Source organism: Geotrypetes seraphini, chromosome 1 (genome assembly GCF_902459505.1).
Source record: "Geotrypetes seraphini chromosome 1, aGeoSer1.1, whole genome shotgun sequence".
Taxonomy (NCBI): Eukaryota; Metazoa; Chordata; class Amphibia; order Gymnophiona; family Dermophiidae; genus Geotrypetes; species Geotrypetes seraphini.
Genome location: NC_047084.1, coordinates 124,988,989 through 124,998,884, shown reverse-complemented (window position 1 = coordinate 124,998,884; position 9,896 = coordinate 124,988,989). Strand labels below are relative to the sequence as shown.

Genomic DNA, 9,896 nt, shown 5'->3' with positions numbered 1-9,896 from the left:
TGCCTCCTCGCTCTTTTGTCAGCCAAATCTTTGTGGACCTGCTGTCAACATAAGTGCATTCTTTCAGATACTAAGTGGTTGCCTGCGCTTGATGGACTCTTAATAGTCACTTCTGGAGACTCTTGACACCTTGTGTCAAGTATTGAGGGGCTGTAATCCGGATCGGTTGATCTGTGTCAGCCTCCACATTTTCTAGGTACACTAAATAGTAGTTACCGAAATTTAAAACTCCCCCGTTACACCAGCGGTCTTCAACTCAAACCCTTTGCAGGGCCACATTTTAGATTTGGAGGTACTTGGAGGGCCTCAGAACAAATAGTTAATGAATTATTAAAGAAATGAGGTAAAACTCTTTATAGTTTATAAATCTTTCCTTTTGGCTAAAACTTAATAATAATATGGTCATTTATAGCTAAAGAGACATATGGTTTTACTTTTGTGCTTATGATAAACATACCCAGGGCCTCGGGTTTGAGACCACTGCGTTCCACAGACCCAACATTTCCCTGCAAGTTACATAAAGTGACTCTGCTTCACAAGGTTTCTCTCTCCTAGCTTTTGTTAAATCTAGCCAACCAATCCTGGGCTTCTCTCCCCCCCCCCCCCCAATAACCCCTATTTTTCTGCCCTCCTCTCTGGGAGTCTGTCCCTCCCTCTCTTCTCTTCTTTTCAGTGTCTCTCCATCTGTCAGCCAGGGAGATGCTTTTCATTTTGTTCCCCTGGGCTGCTCCAGCCTCTTAATTGCCACAGCTAAGCATGCTCCTTCTGACCTCATTCCCCATTGATTTCTGGGAATTGTAGTTCCTACACATTCTGCTTTCTCTGATGTGAGTGTAGCAAGAAAAGCCCTACATATGAACATAAGAATAGGCTTACTGGGGCAGACCAAAGGTCCATCAAGCCCAGTAGCCTGTTCTCACGGTGGTCAATCCAGCTCAAAACCCAAAGACTCCATTCAGAATCCTAAAGAGAGTAACAAGATTCCAAGCAGTGGCTTCCCCCATGTTTTTCTCAATTCAGTTAGCGTGCCTTAGCAAAAAGACCCCTTAGTCCACTATCTTGGGGGAAAAAGCAGAATTACATTATCATATCAATTGAAATAGAGGAAAAGATAGAGCTTAAAAATGGACCTGTTATAGTAAGTCGAAGATTGTGGTTGCAAATTGGAAGGGGTACTCGATGGAGCCAGTATTTTCCATGAAATAAATTTAGACAACTTAGAATGTTCAATAAAGACATATCTAACTCCTTGTAATATTATCACACATTTGCAAGGATATCTCAAGAAAAATGTTGCAGCCAACTGCAAAACTTGGGGACACAACAATAGGAATTGCCACCTCTTTTTCTGGGCAGCTTGAGATACATCAGGATACATGCAAATTTTTTAATTCAAAAACAAAGCATGTTGGTGCTTGAAAAAAATTTTCATCAACCAATCCCTAGCGAACTGTATCAACAACACTGTGGGTCCTACAGCCTCCATATCAGATCTCTCCCAACAGTTAGTTAGGTCCAAACTGTCTACTGAGAGACCATGCTGGGCCAAAGCCCCTGGAGGAGGTAATATATCTTGGAGATCGGAGGATATGAGAATTCAAGAATTTTCAAGACCTCAGTTAAATATCTTTTCAACATATCAACAGCTGGTATCGAGTATGCGTTAGGAAAATTTATTAATCTAGGAGCTCCAGTTTGTAGTGGACGTTCCCACTGTCTCGTATCCAGGTTTGACTCTGTGTTTCCACTGTTTCTAATCTAGATGTGTGAATCTCCAACTTTTTCTTTTGTAAGAGCTGACTGATAAGATTCTTCTACAGCGAGACAATATTTGTTGTATTTGAGTTCCCAAAGAGAGCTGCAAAGCCGAAATAGCCTCCCAAACACAGCTGGTCTCGGTACAGGAGTCAGTGTCATTTCTGAGCCAAATTTGTCAGTGCTCACTGAATCCAGCGATGTTTGTCGTTGTTCTGCTATCGCCGCAGGTTTTTCCTTCACCTCACAGTTCTGACTCGGAGCAGTTTCGATCCCTTCTCCTGACGCCAATAATGACACAGTGTAGAGCTGTAGTTGATTCGGCAGGCTTCAATCATCTGGAGAGAGGTTAACCACCTCGATTGAGGCCTGGAGATCCTCCACCTGACTCCCACCGAAGACATTTCCTCCAGGTGCCTAGATCCACTGTCTGAAGATGTTTCATTGTATATTCTGCTGACATTGGGCTCCTTATACAAAGCTTCGACATCCTTAGGAATTGAATGAGCATCAGAGCATTTGCCCAGCGGCAGTCACTATCACAACTTTGTAGAAGGAGGGTATTTTAAGGTAACATAGTAACATAGTAGATGACGACAGATAAAGACCCGAATGGTCCATCCAGTCTGCTTAACCTGATTCAATTTAAATTATTTAAATTTTTTTCTTCTTAGCTATTTCTGGGCAAGAATCCAAAGCTCTACCTGGTCCTGTGCTTGGGTTCCAACTGCCAAAATCTCCGTTATAACCTACTTCATCCCATCTAAACCCTCCCAGCCATTGAAGCCCTCTCCAGCCCATCCTGCCCCAAAAGGCCATATACAGACACAGACTGTGCAAGTCTGCCCAGTACTGGCCTTAGTTCAATATTTAATATTATTTTCTGATTCTAGATCCTCTGTGTTCATCCCACGCTTCTTTGAACTCAGTCACCGTTTTCCTCTCCACCACCTCTCTCGGGAGCGCATTCCAAGCATCCACCACCCTCACTGTACAGTAGAATTTCCTAACATAAGAACATAAGCAGTGCCTCCGCCGGGTCAGACCATAGGTCCATCCTGCCCGGCAGTCCGCTCCCGCGGCGGCTCAAACAGGTCATGACCTGTCTGAATCACCAGAAGGGGTTCCCTTGCCACCTTGGTTTCTCATTGAAGTCCTATCTTCCCATTGAAGTCCTAACCCTCCGGTCTTGCACATGCACGACCTGGTTGGGTTTCTATACTTATTACCTGGTTAGCTTTCTATACTTGTGTTACATCCCAGCTCCTCCCTCAGTATCCCACGATCCCTTTATCCCTCAGAAATCCGTCCAATCCCTGTTTGAATCCTTGTACCGTACTCTGCCTGATCACTTCCTCCGGTAGCGCATTCCAAGTGTCCACGACCCTTTGGGTGAAAAAAAACTTCCTTGCATTTGTTTTGAACCTATCTCCCTTCAGTTTCTCCGAATGCCCCCTCGTACTTGTTGTCCCCTTCAGTCTGAAGAATCTGTCCCTATCCACCCTCTCTATGCCCCTCATGATCTTGAAGGTCTCTATCATATCTCCCCTGAGCCTCCTTTTTTCCAGAGAGAAGAGCCCCAGCCTATCCAACCTCTCGGCGTATGGGCAGTGTTCCAGCCCTTTTACCAGTTTCGTTGCTCTTCTTTGGACTCTCTCAAGTACTGCCATGTCCTTCTTGAGGTGCGGCGACCAATACTGAACGCAGTATTCCAGATGTGGACGCACCATCGCTCGATACAATGGCATGATGACTTCCCGCGTCCTGGTTGTTATGCCCCTCTTTATGATGCCCAGCCTTCTGTTGGCTTTTTTCGAGGCTGCTGCGCACTGTGCAGATGGCTTCAGTGATGCATCCACCAGCACACCCAAGTCTCTCTCAAGTCTGCTGTCTCCCAACAATGCCCCCCCCCAATTTGTAGTTGAACAACGGGTTCTTTTTCCCTATATGCATGACCTTGCATTTTTCCACGTTAGAGCGCATTTGCCATTTGTTTGCCCAGTCTTTCAGCTTGTCCAGGTCCCTTTGCAGGTCCTCACACTCCTCCCTGGACCTAACTCTGCCACACAGTTTGGTATCGTCTGCAAATTTTATAACCTCGCACTTTGCCTCCTTTTCCAGGTCATTGATAAATATGTTGAAGAGTAATGGCCCCAGCACCGATCCCTGTGGCACACCGCTTGTGACTCCCCGCCAGTCAGAATATTGGCCCTTCACTCCGACCCTCTGCAGTCTACCCGACAACCAGTGCTTGATCCATCTGTGCACATCCCCTCCCACCCCGTGGTTCCACAGCTTCCTAAGCAGCCTTTCATGTGGCACCTTGTCGAAAGCCTTTTGAAAATCGAGGTAAATGATGTCTATGGGTTCCCCATTGTCCACCCGACTGCTTATTCCCTCAAAGAAGTACAGAAGGTTCGTTAGGCACGACCTTCCCTTACAGAATCCGTGCTGGCTTGTTCTCAGTAGGCCATTCCTCTCGATGTGCTCGCAAATGCCATCCTTGATCATAGCTCTTGAATCTACCACCCCTCAACCTCAAATTATGTTCTCTGGTTTTACTATTTTCCTTTCTCTGGAAAAGATTTTGTTCTACGTTAATACCCTTCAAGTATTTGAATGTCTGAATCATATCTCCCCCTGTCCTTCCTTTCCTCTAGGGTATACATTAGAGAATGACATGGGGAGCGATCCCCACAGGGAGCCGCGGGGTGGCTGCGGTTTGGCTGCGGGCTTTGGAGACTCCATAGACAAATCGCCGCAGACACGGGGACAAAAGTTTTCACCGCCCGCAAAAACGGTGAAAAGATTTGTCCCCGCAGGCAAATGTACCCCCTTCTATGTACCGCTATTTACCTTGTCTTCACCGTGAGTCTTTAGTTCGGGACCGGGTGTCAGATTTTTTCCGGCGGCCATGTTTGTCTCCGCGTGGTCTGTCTCCTCAACTCTCTAGTCTCTACTCGATTTGCACGTTGCCGCATTGACTCCGCCCCCTAATATACAGGCTCTTCATTGGTCAGTTCTTTTTGCTCAAAGAAGGGGACCAATCGCTACTGCCACACCTGATATTTAATGGGTTGTAGCGCAGCAGTAGAGATTGGATTTTGGAGCCGAGCCCAGGATTTTAATTTTGTTTGCAGTCGCTGCCTCGCTTGGATTCACTCGTTTCACTTCGTCAGGTACAAGTAAGTGTTCTCCCTGGCTGATTTAGATGACCACCCAGCTAATCCTGCTGCTGCCGCCGATGCTCCTTCCCGGGCTAACTTGCCGCCGAAAATTTTGTTTGACGCCTGCCTTTTTTTGCCAGAATGCTTTTACTTGCTTCGGGCCTTCCTCGTTGCTAGGACCTGCCTACTTTCTGTTTCCGCGAAGGCAGGACCCAGCAGTGAGGAAGGCCCGAAGCAAGTAAAAGCAGCAAGTTGTAAGCTTCCCTCCGGGCCGGGGCTCTATCGTATGCGTGCTGGCTTCCCTTCTCTTTCCCCCCCCCCCCCCACGGGACGCTACTTCTGGTTTCGGAGGGAAGAGAAGGGTAGCCAGCACGCACACAATAGAGCCCCGGAGGGTATATTTGTCTATTTTTGTATAGTTGTTCCTGATGTGACATTGCATAAAATCATCTGCCTTGATCTCTTTGAAAACCTGCAGAATATATATGGGATGGGGGAAGATTAGTGATAGAAAAATTATATGGAAAATGAATATTTTCAATTTAGTGATCAAAATGTGTCAGTTTTGAGAATTTATATCAGTTATCTATATTTTGCATTATATTTGTCTATTTTTCTATAGTTGTTTCTGAAGTGACATTGCATATTTTAGTCATCTGTCTTGACCTCTTTGAAAAATGAAACAAATATTAATTAATATTTTCTCTGCATACAGTGTGCTTTGTGTTTCTTTTAATTTTGTGGTTACCATAATGAATTAATATTATATACATGAAAAATGAATGGAAGAAATTGCATTACAATTAGTACTATTTACTATTATGATGGGGATGGGGGTCAGGTGTGGAGATTGGCCTGGGAAACTTGGTTGAGAGAAACACTGGTCTAGGTGACTATGGACTTCACTCAGTAAGGGCCCCTTTTACAAAGCCACAGTAGCGATTCTCCCTTGGCAAATGCACCAAAGTCCATTTGCTGTGGCAAAATTACACGAATGCATGCCCTTAAAAATCAGATTTCATGGTAGCAGGTTTGCATTTTAACCCACTTGTGCAGATGATTTGTTGTTCATCCACGGGTTAAAAAATAAGGACAATTAAAAGTACAGGTTGTGTTTTGTTTTTGTATAGTTAACTAAGTTGTAAAGTTGTAAAGAATGTTTCCTTTATACGTTAATAAAGATAAGTATATAAAATCATACCTGTTTGAGGCTTTTATGCATGCTGCGGTGACGGTGAATGGGATGGCAGTGGCAGTGACGGGGCGGTGAAAGGGATGGCGGTGACGGTGACGGGGCGGTGAAGGGAATGGCGGTGACGGGGCGGTGCAGAGGATAGTCGGCCGGGGACGGGGCGGTGACGGGGACAAATTTTTTCCCCGTGTCATTCTCTAGTATACATATTCAGGGCTTCCAGTCTCTCCTCATACATCTTCTGGCACAAGCCTCCTATCATTTTCGTCGCTCTCCTTTGGACCGTTTCAAGTCTTCAAGGTAACATACTAGGTCTCTTTTTTGAATATTTTTACTGGTGAGTCCATTGCTTGTTCTGAGTTATACTTGCTGCACATCATCTTGTTTGAATTTCTTTAAGTAAATCCTGGCAAAACCAGATACTGTGGTTATTCTAGTATCATTCCAACACAGATCTGGCATAAATCGGGCCTTTGGTAAGATATCCAGCACCCCAGGGTTTCAAAGAGCTTTGAGAATATATGTTAGAAGGCAAACCGCTAGGAATTCTGAAGGCCTGCTTGACCATGAAATGACATTTGAAGCAGATATCCAGTCATTTCAATAAAACTCCTTTGGAATTGGAGAGGTTTTGCTTCCTTCTGACATGATCATTATTCAATATCATTCCACTGACTTCACATACGAGCTTATTCAGGGTCTATCTGAAGTTGAGATCTTTTAATAGCGATCTCTTGGGCACTGTTGGAACTCATCTTCCACAATTGAAACTCTACTATGGACCTAGATTGGCCACCATGAGAACGGGCTACTGGGCTTGATGGACCATTGGCCTGACCCAGTAAGGCTACTCTTATGTTCTATTGTCTATCTGGGTCGCTCATTCACTACATTTATTGAGTTGCATAGCCAAGTTGGCCACTTCCATTTGGAAGGATGTTGTGTTTATGGTGCTCTCTTAATCATTTGTAGTCCAGCCATGACAAGTTCTCTTTCGAGGCTCTTTAATGACATCATTGGGTCCTGTTTAGGCAACTGATCACTCCAAAATTTGCTTCAATTTTTTTCTGCTTATTGCTGGCCATGAGATTTACTAATATGCAGAAAGATTCAGAAAGTACCACTTCTGGGGGAATATTTCTTGTAGAGGGACTAAGCTAAGCACCCATCTTGATGCAGTGCCAAGCTTCCACCCCCCGCAGTACATAAATAATAAATAGATCTTTTTCTCTTTCACCTGCTCTCTACAGAATTACTGGGATCATCTTGTAGCTATCTACATATGTAATGTAATGTAATGTAATTTATTTCTTATATACCGCTACATCCGTTAGGTTCTAAGCAGTTTACAGAAAATATACATTAAGATTAGAAATAAGAAAGGTACTTGAAAAATTCCCTTACTGTCCCGAAGGCTCACAATCTAACTAAAGTACCTGGAGGGTAATAGAGAAGTGAAAAGTAGAGTTAGAGGAAAAATAAAAATAAAATAAACATTTTAACAAGACAGCATTGATCTAAATACTTTGGAAGGTAGAAGAGAGGAGAGAAAGGAATAGAAGCATGATGAAGTGATGAAGTGGAGCAAGTAAGTTTAGGAGGAGCGATTGACGTTTCCAGAAAGGGCTTCTTCAGGGAAGAGACTTGGCCGACAGTCCCAGGATGCCTATGTCTCCTCCCCTGCGATGTTCTCCCATCCATGCATTCCCTCCCAGACACACTGCCCGTGCCCCAGCATATGTCTACTGGGATATCGTTTTTTGCCTCTTTCTCTCCGGTATTTCTCGGTGTCTCCTGCTGCCGACTCACAGTTCTCATCTGTGACCCCTGAAATGGTCTGAGCTGCTGAAGTAAAGAAGAAATGAGGACTCCCAGAGGCACAGACCCTCGATTAACACTGCTGGATAAGACCAGCATGGTAGATATTCTAGAAATTCAATTTGTTGCAATCCAGTGTAATACATACGTGGCACAACTTGGTAGCCAGACACCCTGGACAGTTTACAGATTTTACCAGGTGCTGGACTGCTGAAAAATGTATCAATCCAGCTCCTATCCAATAAATTCTTTGCAAATGACTTCAGAGTCCACAAGACCATGAACCAGCCGAAACCCTCAAGGCCATTTTAGAGACAGATTTCTCAGAGGAGTTTGTGATCATTAAAATCATCACACTGCAGTGTTTACAAGGAGATTGGCCCTGCAAGGCTAATGACAGGAAGACGGCAGCCGGAGCGAACAGAACAAAAATGATTTCTTTTAACGACTTGGAAAGGTACAAACTAGCTTATGGTTATAGGCTCTCACCATCAATCTGCTCCGCTAATGGAGCTTTCAATATGCTTTAGAAAAGTTAATTACTCTGCTTTTAAGGGAAAGTAGCCTTCCCTGGCCCATAGATTATCCACGTTCCTGCCTGCTCTCACTGGTGCACAGAGGAGCAGCAGCATTACCAGACACAAGGTTCTTGAGCCCAGCTACTGCTCCCCTCGTTGCAGGGATGGGTATGAAGATCTCAGGTGCATGATCTCAGAATCTTGTTCTCCTCTGTCTAGGAATGTCTCTATGATGGTTAGATTATAGGGAAAGGATGGTAAAATTTTACTGGGGGAAATTTATCTCGTAACTTGATGTTTTTATCTTCAACATCATTTTATTGCATAAATTTACATTTTTATCGCCTTTTTAGTCAATATGCTGCATTCTAATTTTAATATTTTGTACTTTGCTGATTGTCCAGTTTTCATTCTTTCGTGTAAACCGCCTAGAATTCTTTTGATTGTGGCAGTATACAAAAATAAAGTTATGTTATGTTATCTTAGGTAACTGGTAATGAAGGACAGAGGCGGGGGAGCAAGTTTCAACTATACATGAAGCTCAGGTGGAGTGGAAATATATAGATAGACCTAGAGGGTAGAGATATAGATATGTTCTTTCTCGTTCCTTCTGCAGTTGTAGCTCTGGGTGAGTTATGTTCAGGTAGAGTCGGTAATTTCCAGCTCCTGGAAGATTTGCAATCTAAGTTCCTTCCTGAGGCAAAGAAACAGCAGTGGGATTTAGTTTATTTCGCCTGGTTTTATTTTAATTTAAAAATTCTTATACATACAGTGAGAGATTAGAGAAACTGGGCCACTTCTCCCTTGAAAAGAGGAGACTGAGAGGGGACATGATAGAAACATTTAAGATACTGAAGGGAATAGATGTGGAGGGGCATAATCAAAAAAAGCATCTAAGACCCTTTTTGGCCTAAGTCCTTAAACGTTCAACGCAGAAGCAGGGAAAGTGTCCATAACCAAACCAAACGTCCTTGTTTTGATTATGGCCTTCCTCTGCCTAAACGCCCAATCTCCACTACGTCTTCAAGTTTACCTACACGATGTCTACACTTTTTAGCCATAATGAAACAAAAAAAACGCCTAAGCCCCAAACGTCCAACAGAAGGGCTTTTAGGCGAAGGAGGAGTCAGTCCTTCGCCTAAAAGCTGGATTCTGTAACCGGTGTCTGTCAAAAACAACACCAGTTACAGAATCCCCCCCCACAACCATCCCGGCAGAAGGGTGCCCAAGCCCTCCTGCCATGTCAAACCGCGACCCCCCCCCCCAACAACATCGGGGCAAGAGGGAGCTCAAGCCCCCCCCCCTGCAAACCCCCCCCTGCGACTGGCTTGGGCCAGGAGAGAGCCCAAGCCCTCCTGGCCCAGGTGACCCCTTACCCCGTGACACGTTCGGGCCAGGAGAGAGCCCAAGCCCTCCTGGCCCAGGCAACCCCCTACCCCCTCCCCG

General features: G+C 44.6%; 1 long non-coding RNA gene across 1 annotated transcript in view; it reads left to right on the top strand.

Moving 5' to 3' along the window:
* The first annotated feature begins 8,289 nt into the window (after positions 1–8,289).
* LOC117357378 overlaps positions 8,290–9,896 on the top strand; it is a 205,725-nt gene continuing 204,118 nt past the window's right edge. Inside the window, exon 1 of the long non-coding RNA XR_004538792.1 lies at positions 8,290–8,389. This is a non-coding gene — a long non-coding RNA (uncharacterized LOC117357378). The remainder of the gene's footprint in view (positions 8,390–9,896) is intronic.